At 38.0% G+C, this 9,611-nt stretch overlaps 1 pseudogene; it reads left to right on the forward strand.

The window, feature by feature from the left end:
• The first annotated feature begins 3,060 nt into the window (after nucleotides 1–3,060).
• LOC138918598 (olfactory receptor 2M3-like) lies at nucleotides 3,061–5,486 on the forward strand (annotated as a pseudogene).
• Nucleotides 5,487–9,611: the final 4,125 nt, after the last annotated feature.

Consider the following 9,611-nt stretch of genomic DNA (forward strand, 5'->3'; position numbering starts at 1 on the left):
AGTCTCCACCTCTCTGCTTACTAAAGTTAAATATTGCATTTCTCTGTTGAGAAATAACAATTCAAAACTGTGAGTCTTAAATTTATCAAAATCTTCCTGACAGTAATAGAGACCAGTTAGTCTTGATTTGTTCTACTGTCCCACACTGTGATTCTTTAGGAGAGTTCTGATACAGACTAAATGAAGAGATGATTTTCCTTATGTGGACAGAGAGTGAAGAGGTATAGTGTTAAAATATACCAGTTTTTTAGTGCACAAGGGTTGTAAAATGGAGCCATGAGAAAAATCTTAGATGGCAAATGAGACCTAATTATAGAGTCAGCTCCAGTCATTTGTTAATAATGGAGACACAGCAGCACAGCAGGAAATGATTACAGTGCTCCATTAAACAATTTATCTTCTATAAGCTGCTCCAGCAAATTCTATTTGGAGGTTTGGACACAGAATGAACTGCAGGATGTCAGTAACCTTTCAGTTCCTAGATGATCCCAGCTATGTGAGTAGGATCGAGGCTTAAAGCAGTATATGGCCCCAGTTAGGCAAAAAGCTAAATAAGAATACAAATAAATACAGATCAAAGAAATATACGGTCCATGGAGTTCCTCAGGCTGCAAAGCTTTCTCAGCACTCCTGATCTCCTAATTTAAAAACTAGTTAATTATGGGGGCTGGTCCCATGGCTTAGTGGTTGTTTCATACACTCTGCTTCAGTGTCCCGGTTTGCAGGTTCAGATCCCAGCCACGGAACTATACCACTCATCAGCCATGTTGTGGCAGAGACCCAAAAATAAAATAGAGGAAGATTGGCACAGATGTTAGGTCAGGGCTGATCTCTCTCAAGCAAAGGAAAAAAAGGAGGAAGATAGGCAACAGATGTCAGCTCAGGGCTAATGTTCCTCAGTGAAAACACACAAAAAAATAATTAATTATGCAATATAAGTCCAACTTGAAAAAGTTGATTAGTCTGATATTCTGTGTATAATTCAAGGATGTGGCACAATTGCTTGAAACTTTATTTTGTAGAAGAAAAAAATGTCAAATGTTTAGAAGGTGACGACATAAGTAATCAATAAGCGTGAAAAAATCATAAGCATTTTGCAATCTTAATTATTGCCTCTAGGTTTTTGGGTTTTTTTAGGGGTGGCATATAATGTAGTGTTGCACAAGGATGAATGACAGACTAAGCTTTTAGAAGGTTTTAAATGGGAATTGTGTGCAGAAAGAATGAAAAAAGTAAAGATTCTTTAAAAAAATTAAGTGACGTGTTGTAGTTATCCACACAATAAGGACTGGGTTTCTAGACAAGCATTCTAAATATGAGAAACATTTCTAAGAGAATTTGGAATATACTAAGACTTTAGGACGTGGTGAATATCTATTAGAATTGTTGAGTTGTTAGATTCATGCAATAGATGAATAACGCTCAGATAGAGTTTAGAAGGATATAAAGGTGAAAGAGACAGGACAGCCCTGCCATTTGTTCACAGGTTAGTGGGGGGCCATTTAGAATAACAATTTATTACACTGGAATATGGTAAATAGAAATAGAGAGGTGTGTTTTAAACTTTATATATAGTCTTCTAGTTATTTAGAATGCCAGGAGAAATGAATTTTTTAAAATAATTATGGTAAGAAGTAATTAGCAGGTTAGAGATGTCAGCAAACATTAGAGTGACAGAAAGCAGATAGAAATCAGTGGATGAATAAATAAAAGTCCCCGCACAAATACATGAATAAAAGAGGAAGCTGACAAGAAATATTTTCCATGTAAGGGCTCAGATTGCCTTGAAATCTCCTGGGAAGAATGGATGAGAATGAAAAGTGTAGCTTTGAGAGGGACATTAAGTGAAAGACTTTTACTGAAAAAGATGCAGACCTGACCCCCACCATCCCTTTCTTTCCTACCTCCGCATACAGTGCAGTCAGAAAGGAGACATTTACTAGAAACAAAAATATCCAAAGATCTGTTGGAGCTACATTGGTCAGACTGCCTGGAGGTATTATGGCTTCTAGTGTAATATAAGCAGCCCGGGAAAGCTTTTCTTCTTTTGGCACTTGTTGCCTCCAGATCAACAATCTGTTTCTACAGCCACATCATAAAGTTTGCTCATTCATCCAGGCCAGCACACTGAGTTGTGTGAAGTCCTAAAGCAACCACCCCCTTTGCAGGAGAGGGTTAGAGAAGAAAGGACAATATCTGAACCACAAAAGAAAAAACACCAGCATTTCCTTTAACAAATGTCTTGATTCACTAAGTATCTAATGAATGTGACTCACTAAATCTGTCTTGATGGAATTTACGTCCTAATGAGGAGAGTCAGACAAAAAGCAGAAAAACTAGTATAGTCTTAGATGAGAGAAATGCCAAGTAGAAAAAAAAGGCAAGGTAGGTAGCTTATGTAGAGAGAGGCCACGAAGCTCTATGAAGTGGAAAGCATTTGAATAAGAGCCTGAAAGCAGTGAGGGACTTGGTCTAAGGCACAGAGGGTGGTCAGAGGGAACAGCCAGTGCAAACACCCTGGATTAGAGCATTTGAATGTGTTCCAGAGATGAAGAGGCTAGTATGGCTGGAGGGGAGCTGAGCCAATGAGTTGGTAGGTGCAGAGGTCAGGAGTATAATGGGTTCCATTTCTGTGCACATAAAATAGAACGAACTCCAGGATGTACATGAAATCAAGAACAGGCAAAACATAAGCCTTTTAGATAGATATTAAAATATAGGTTATGTCTAGGGCAGGATGGACTGTGAAAGGATATGAGGAAATCCTTTGGAAATGTTCCATATTTTTATTTGCGTGATAGTTGCATAGGTTTAGCCATTTATAAAATTTTATCCATGGTACGTTGAAGATGAATTCACTCAACACTCTTTTCAATATATATGTTTCACTACCATAAGAACTATATACAAATGTCAGGAGACAACAGTATAATATTGCCAAATTATACTTGATAATTACTTGATTATTGATATAACTTGGTTGCATGATAACATGTTCATTACACTTTAATTAGCTTTAAATCTATTATAATGGAGCATTTTAAATGGTATTAGGCTAATATGCTTGCTTTTGCTATAGAGTGGTACAAAACAGGTAAGAAATAGCATTATAATGTCATGCTTTAAATCAGAGTTTTTGTAAACTAAAATGCACAATTTTAATCCATTTGGCAGAACCACAAGGAAATTTTTATTTCCCAAAAGTTAAAACCAAAATATCAGGCACACTTCTCTGAATTGCTCCCAGAAGAGGAAAAGCTCATGCAAAGGGATAGAAAGGAAGCCAATGCCTTGATCAATGAAGAGAGTGACAAGAGAAAAAAAGAGAAATAGGTGAAAAAATAGAAAATTAAAAATATGCTACTGTGTAGAAGAGTCTTGCTAAGGGAGTGGAAGAGATTAATTTTATATAAATTAGAATAATCTAAAATAAATCCCTCCAATAGTATTTATTTAAAAATATTTCTATGGTACACAGTGTATTTCAGGTAATGTTCACACATTATAAGTGTGATCTCATTTAGTCTTAACACGCTGCACTATATATATTAACAAATACCAGAAATTACACACTATAAAAATAAGGCTTGGAGAAATTAATTGTCTAAAGTTACACAGCCAAAATAGCCTGTTCCAGATGTTTGAGCTATGTTCTTGCATTCTCTTCTAGTTTGCTTCTCCGGTAAAATGGCCAATCCAACAATGTCTCATGGATTCACCTGGTCTTAAGAGATAGAATAAAGGATGGACATATTGGTGAGGAACTACTTCCACCACACCTCACCGTTATTAGCAATATGTATTATTTAATGAACTTCTGATTGATGAGTTCTCAATGTCTTTTGTTTATCTGGCATTTGACTAATCTTATCCCACTTTCACTAAAACATGCTTCCCTCTGCACCTTGGTAGACGGAATTTTTATTAGAATCATAGTGTGATATGCTAAGTTCCGTGGAAAATGCCATTGATTTCCAAGGAATTCATGAGTCTTCTGATGACTCAGCGTATTTCTGAAGGGATTATCCATGGTACATATTTGAGCATTTTTGGAACTTTCTTATGTCTGTTAGGTTCATGTTTTAGATTTAAAGTCACATCAAGCTAAAAATAAGGTTTAATATTCTTAGTCTAGAATTTTAAAAAAATCACATCCAGAGAAAGAACTTTTTTTTTGAGGAAGTTTAACCCTGAGTTAACATCTGCTGCCAATCCTCCTCTTTTTGCTGAAGAAGGCTGGCCCTGAGCTAACTTCCATGTCCATCTTCCTCTACTTTACATGTGGGACACCTACCGCAGCAAGGCTTGCCAAGTGGTACCACGTCCAGACCCGGGATCTGAACTGGCGAACCCTGGGCCGCCAAAGCAGGATGTGCGAAATTAACTGCTGCATCATGAGACCAGCCCCAAGAGAAATAACTTTTTATGTGTAGACAATATCATAAAGAGTGGTGATCTAGGCTGGAAGTCCTTGACATTTCCATAACACAATCCCAGCCATTTCTCACATGTTGTATTTTCCACAGTGAATATATTTATCGTGGCATGGGAGAATCAGAATTCCAACTCTGAGTTCATCCTGCTGGGAATTTTCAGTCACAGACCCAGCTGCATCTTTCTCTTCTCTCTGGTCTTGGTCATCTTCACAGTGGCCTTCATGGGAAACACTGCCATGGTTCTCCTCATCTACCTGGACACTCGGCTCCACACTCCCATGAACTTCCTCCTCAGCCAACTGTCCCTCATGGACCTCACGCTCATCTGCACCACTGTACCCAAGATGATCTTCAACTACTTGTCTGGCAAGAAGTGCATCTCTCTGGCCAGTTTTGTGGTGCCCAGATATTCTTCTCTGTGTCCCTGCTTGGAGCTGATTGTTTCCTGTTGGCTGCAATGTCCTATGACTGTTATCTTCTCATTTGCCACCCATTACAATACTCAAATCTCACAAGCCAGAAAGTCTGTGGTAATCTGGTTATTTCTTCCTGGATTTTTGGCTTTCTTGATGGCATAATTCTCATTGCATTTGCATTGTCCTTCTCATATTGTGGTGCCTGGCAAATACCCATTTTTTCTGTGATTTCCCTGTCCTTCTCACTTTCTCATGCAGTAACACATTGCTATTTGAAAGAATATTTATTTGCTGTGTTATTATGCTTCTCTTCCCTGTAGCAGTCATCATTGCTTCCTGTGTTCACGTTATTCTGGCTGTCATTTGCATGGGATCTGGGCAGGGTTGCCGCAAAGCTTTCACCACCTGTTCCTCCCACCTCATGGTGGTGGGAATGTACTATGGAGCTGGTATGTTCATATACGTGCAACCTGTTTCTGATCATTCCCCCATGCAGGAAAAGATGGTGTCTGTCTTCTTTGCTATTCTTACACCCATGGTGAATCCCCTCATCTACAGCCTCTGCAACAAGAAAGCGGCCAGAGCATTCATAGAGGTGTTAGGGAAGGGCAAGTCTGGAGATAAAATTGCATAATTAACTTTTTCTACATTTTTTGCTTTATTCTTCAATTTAGATATTTAACTCATATAATTCAGCACAGAATATTTACCCATATTTGTATCAATAGATTTATAGGCAAGTGTACAAGATGTAGAAAGTGAAAAACTGTCTCTGTGCTTGCTTGTTCAAATAATATATTTCTTTTGTTATGGAAATTTGAAGTATGTCTACAAGTAAATATTTGTTGCAACACAATATGCGTAACTGTATAGTTTGTTTTATACCATACTAGCTAAAAAATGAGAGGTATTTACTCATCATAATACCACATAGTACCATAATGCCACAGAGCATTTATAAACATTCTGTGGTTTTTAACATATAATAGTTTTATCTTTGGCCAATCAAAGAATTCTGAGGAGTTTAATATCATATCTCAAATTGGTCAACTTGTAAAAATGAATGATCAAGTTAATTATATTGAAAGTTATAGCTATATATATGAGATTGTTATAAAAATTAATAAAATTTATCCAGTAGATAACACAGGTATTAGACTGGTGGTTAGGCTTATTGAGCCTATCTTGTAATGAACACCATCCTCCTTCAGGATATCAGAGTTTTGGGAACCCCCATTTATTTCGTTTTTCTACAGACATCAGCCTTCTACATGGGAGACTGAAATGTGAACAAGAATCCTGAAAGTTTGGATTTTTCATCCTTAGACATCTTGACCCTTATGTGGGTCATGTACTGTATTGCACGTAAAAGTGATCAATTTTGTAAAAAAAAAAAATCTAGGTTTTATGAAGTCTAGATATTTTCTATATATCATGTGAGACATCATTATAGGTATTGTTGTAATGATATTTATATAAAATTTAATGCAATTCTGAAGAATCTTGTGTTTTTATGAGAAACAATCACTATGCCTTAAACTGTTGTTTTAAAACTCCGTTGTAACATCCCCACTATATTATTTCCTTCACTGAATATCACATTAATACAAGCTTAGCAGCTCTAAATAACAACTATTTATTACCTCATAGTATATATGAATAAGAATTTTGGTGTGACTAATCTGTGGTATTCTGCTTAAGGTATCACAAGGTGGCAATCCATGTGCTGGCTCGGGGCACAGTTTCACCTGAGGCTCAGGGTCATATTCCAAGCTCATGTAGTCATTGAAATAATTTATTTCTTGTACCTGAGTAACTCATGCTAGCCTGCTTCTTCAAGGCCAGCAGGAGAGTCTCTCTGACCTCAGGGACGGCCTAAGGGAGGAGCTGGTGATGTCAGCATGATGACAGAGTGAAGTTTCCAGGGACTCCCTCCCCTCCAACATACAACGAAAAGGGGCATCCACACTCCAAAAGATCACTTCCTAACACAACAGAAAAAAAATGACAGAGAGACACAGAGCCACACAATGGATGAAGAGCAGAGAGGCTGGAGCCCCTGTCGGATGAGCTGGAACAGGGTAAGAGGGAACTTCGCCCCTCAACTAAAGACTGTGATCCATGACCATGGGAGGTTCTGTGAGGGAAGGAATGGGGGAAGTGATGCTCATTTGCAGGATCACCAAGGACTCACTAGTGCCCTTGCAGCCTAGAGGGAAGCCCTCTAATGGGGCAAAAGCTTTTGCAGGGGGGGTGACATCGTTAAGCCAACACCTGAGGAGACCAGATAGTGAAAGTGAGAAAGCCCTGAGAGCACACCGGAAAAAGTGCCCCTCCCGCAACCTGCCCAGTGCCTGGTATCTCGGCTGAAGGTGGCGGGCTCAGAATACCCAGCTTTCAACCCCCATCCAGAGGCGATACTCAGTAACTGAAACCAAATAATATCAGAATGCAAAAGACCCAACCTATCTCCTCTAATGACATCAGACAGTATATCAAATCTCCAGACCAGAAAGAAAATGACAAGCACTCAGAATTCAGTCCTGAGGACACAGGAATATGTAACCTAAATGAGAATGAATTCAAAATGGCTATCATCAAAAAACTCAAGTTGGTAGAGGTATTAAGGCCACTCCATCAAGAAGAAATAACACTTAAAAATATCTATGCACCCAACACAGTAGCAACAAAGTTCATAAAGCAACTATTAACAAACCTAAAAGAAGATATTAATAATAACAAATAATAGTAGGGGAAATCAACACTCCACTCACATCAATGGATAGATCATCCAGACTGAAAATCAACAAGGAGACAGTGAAATTAAATGAAAAGCTAGACAAGATGGACTTAATAGACATATATAGAACACTCCATCCAAAAACAGCAGACACATTCTTCTCAAGTGTGGAAAGTACATTCTCAAGGATAGACCATACGTTGGGAAATAAGGCAAGCCTCGACAAATTTAAGAGGATTGAAATAATAACAAGCATCTTGTCCTATCATAATGCTATAAAGCTAGAAATTAATTACAAGAAAAAAGCTGAGAAAGGGACGAAGATGTGGAGACTAAACAATATGCTATTGAAGAAGCAGTGAATCATTGAACAAATTAAAGGAGGGAAGGCCTAAGTCCTCTTTTGAAGGTCTACCCTCTGGTTAAGTCAGGCCATTGCAGGACAATCTCTCCTGGATTACTTACAGCCGACTAACTGGAATCTTCATGACATCTTCACAATCACTTAACTCTTGCCTTATGGAATATCCTAATCGTGGAAGCAATGCCAGGGGATATAGACCATGGGAACAGCTCAGGATTCTTTCTACCACACACACTCAGATAACTTACAGATTCCCTATCTATGAAAGACATAAAAATGCAACTGCAATAACTTTTCCTGTCAATAATGTGAGAAAATATTAGTGATGTCTTAATGATTGACTGAATTATTTCACCTTTTGATATTCTTTTATGGACTGTTGGGTCAAAGGGCTGGTAGTGAGGGCAAAAGGCTAAGAGGGGGAACGTACCAGCTGTTGAGTCTGAATAGGCAAATGTGTCTTCAAGTTTTTCCTCTTTCCACCCTTAAGGAGGTCTTGGTAGAGCCGTCTGAAGAGGACCTCTGCCCAAGACCTCAGATAAAGAGGCCCAGCAGCGAGGGTTCCACCAGAGCTAGGAGAGCAAATGTGTAAGAACATGACCAACCAATGGGTCCTAGTCCTTGGCTGCAGCTCCCTACTGAGTCTGTAATGCGTTGGCTGTGCACCAGGTCTGCAGTGGGAAGGTCAGATTTTTTCTCTTTAATGTATTTAATGTGTACATTTTCCTTCAAATGCATATTGACCATCATTAAAGAAATATTTGATATCAAATATTGTTTACTAATTTTGGAGTTAGTGGAAGATAGGACAGAAAAGGGGTGTCCTCTCTATTGTGAATTGGGAAAATATTCAGGGTGGTCATCCCAGAGTACCATGTACCACCTCATTTTTTCCACTAATGATTAAAAACAAATATGCTAAGAAAAACAGAATATAATCAATAGCCATACATGTTCCTAAAACTACAGAAAGTTAAAATTTAGTGTATTCAGAGCAACCCTTCAAAGTGTGATAGGGATATGAGGTTGAGGCTCCATTATAGTAAAGTCATCATGAGCACTCCACCTGACTCTCACCCATCGTGTATATTCCTAATTCAAACAGCATTTAAAGACCACATTATTGTGTCTCAATTTATCTTGCAAAACGTGGATGCAATCTGTGGAGAAATAAGAACTTGCTATTCTTGGTGGAATTCTAAGTTACCAAAATCGATCAGGAAAGTAATTTAGCCTTACTCATTCAGACATGTAATCTTTTTGTAGCTTTGAACGAACAGTTTCCTGGGTAAAATCTTATCTTAAATAATGAGTAATCACATCTTTATACACAAGTAAGTAAAGGAGAAAAAGTATACATAATATATATGACCAATTGTAGAAAAAAGGGTTAATTAAATAAGTTCCCTACTTTTTCATCAATTTCATGTTTGCATGTAATTCATAACTCCTAAATAATCAAATCTGTGTATGTGACAGTGCAGTAATTGGTTCTAATTCTGTTTTCATTTAGAAAGTATAGACTTCTCAAGACAGTTCATGGTCAGTCCAGTTATCACCAGATATTAGGCACTATTTCCTCAAAACTCTTATCAACAGCTTTTTCACCTGCATATGTAAGGAATAAAAGGTATGATAGGACCACGGTTTTGTTT

Source organism: Equus caballus, chromosome 17 (assembly GCF_041296265.1).
Source record: "Equus caballus isolate H_3958 breed thoroughbred chromosome 17, TB-T2T, whole genome shotgun sequence".
Classification (NCBI taxonomy): Eukaryota; Metazoa; Chordata; class Mammalia; order Perissodactyla; family Equidae; genus Equus; species Equus caballus.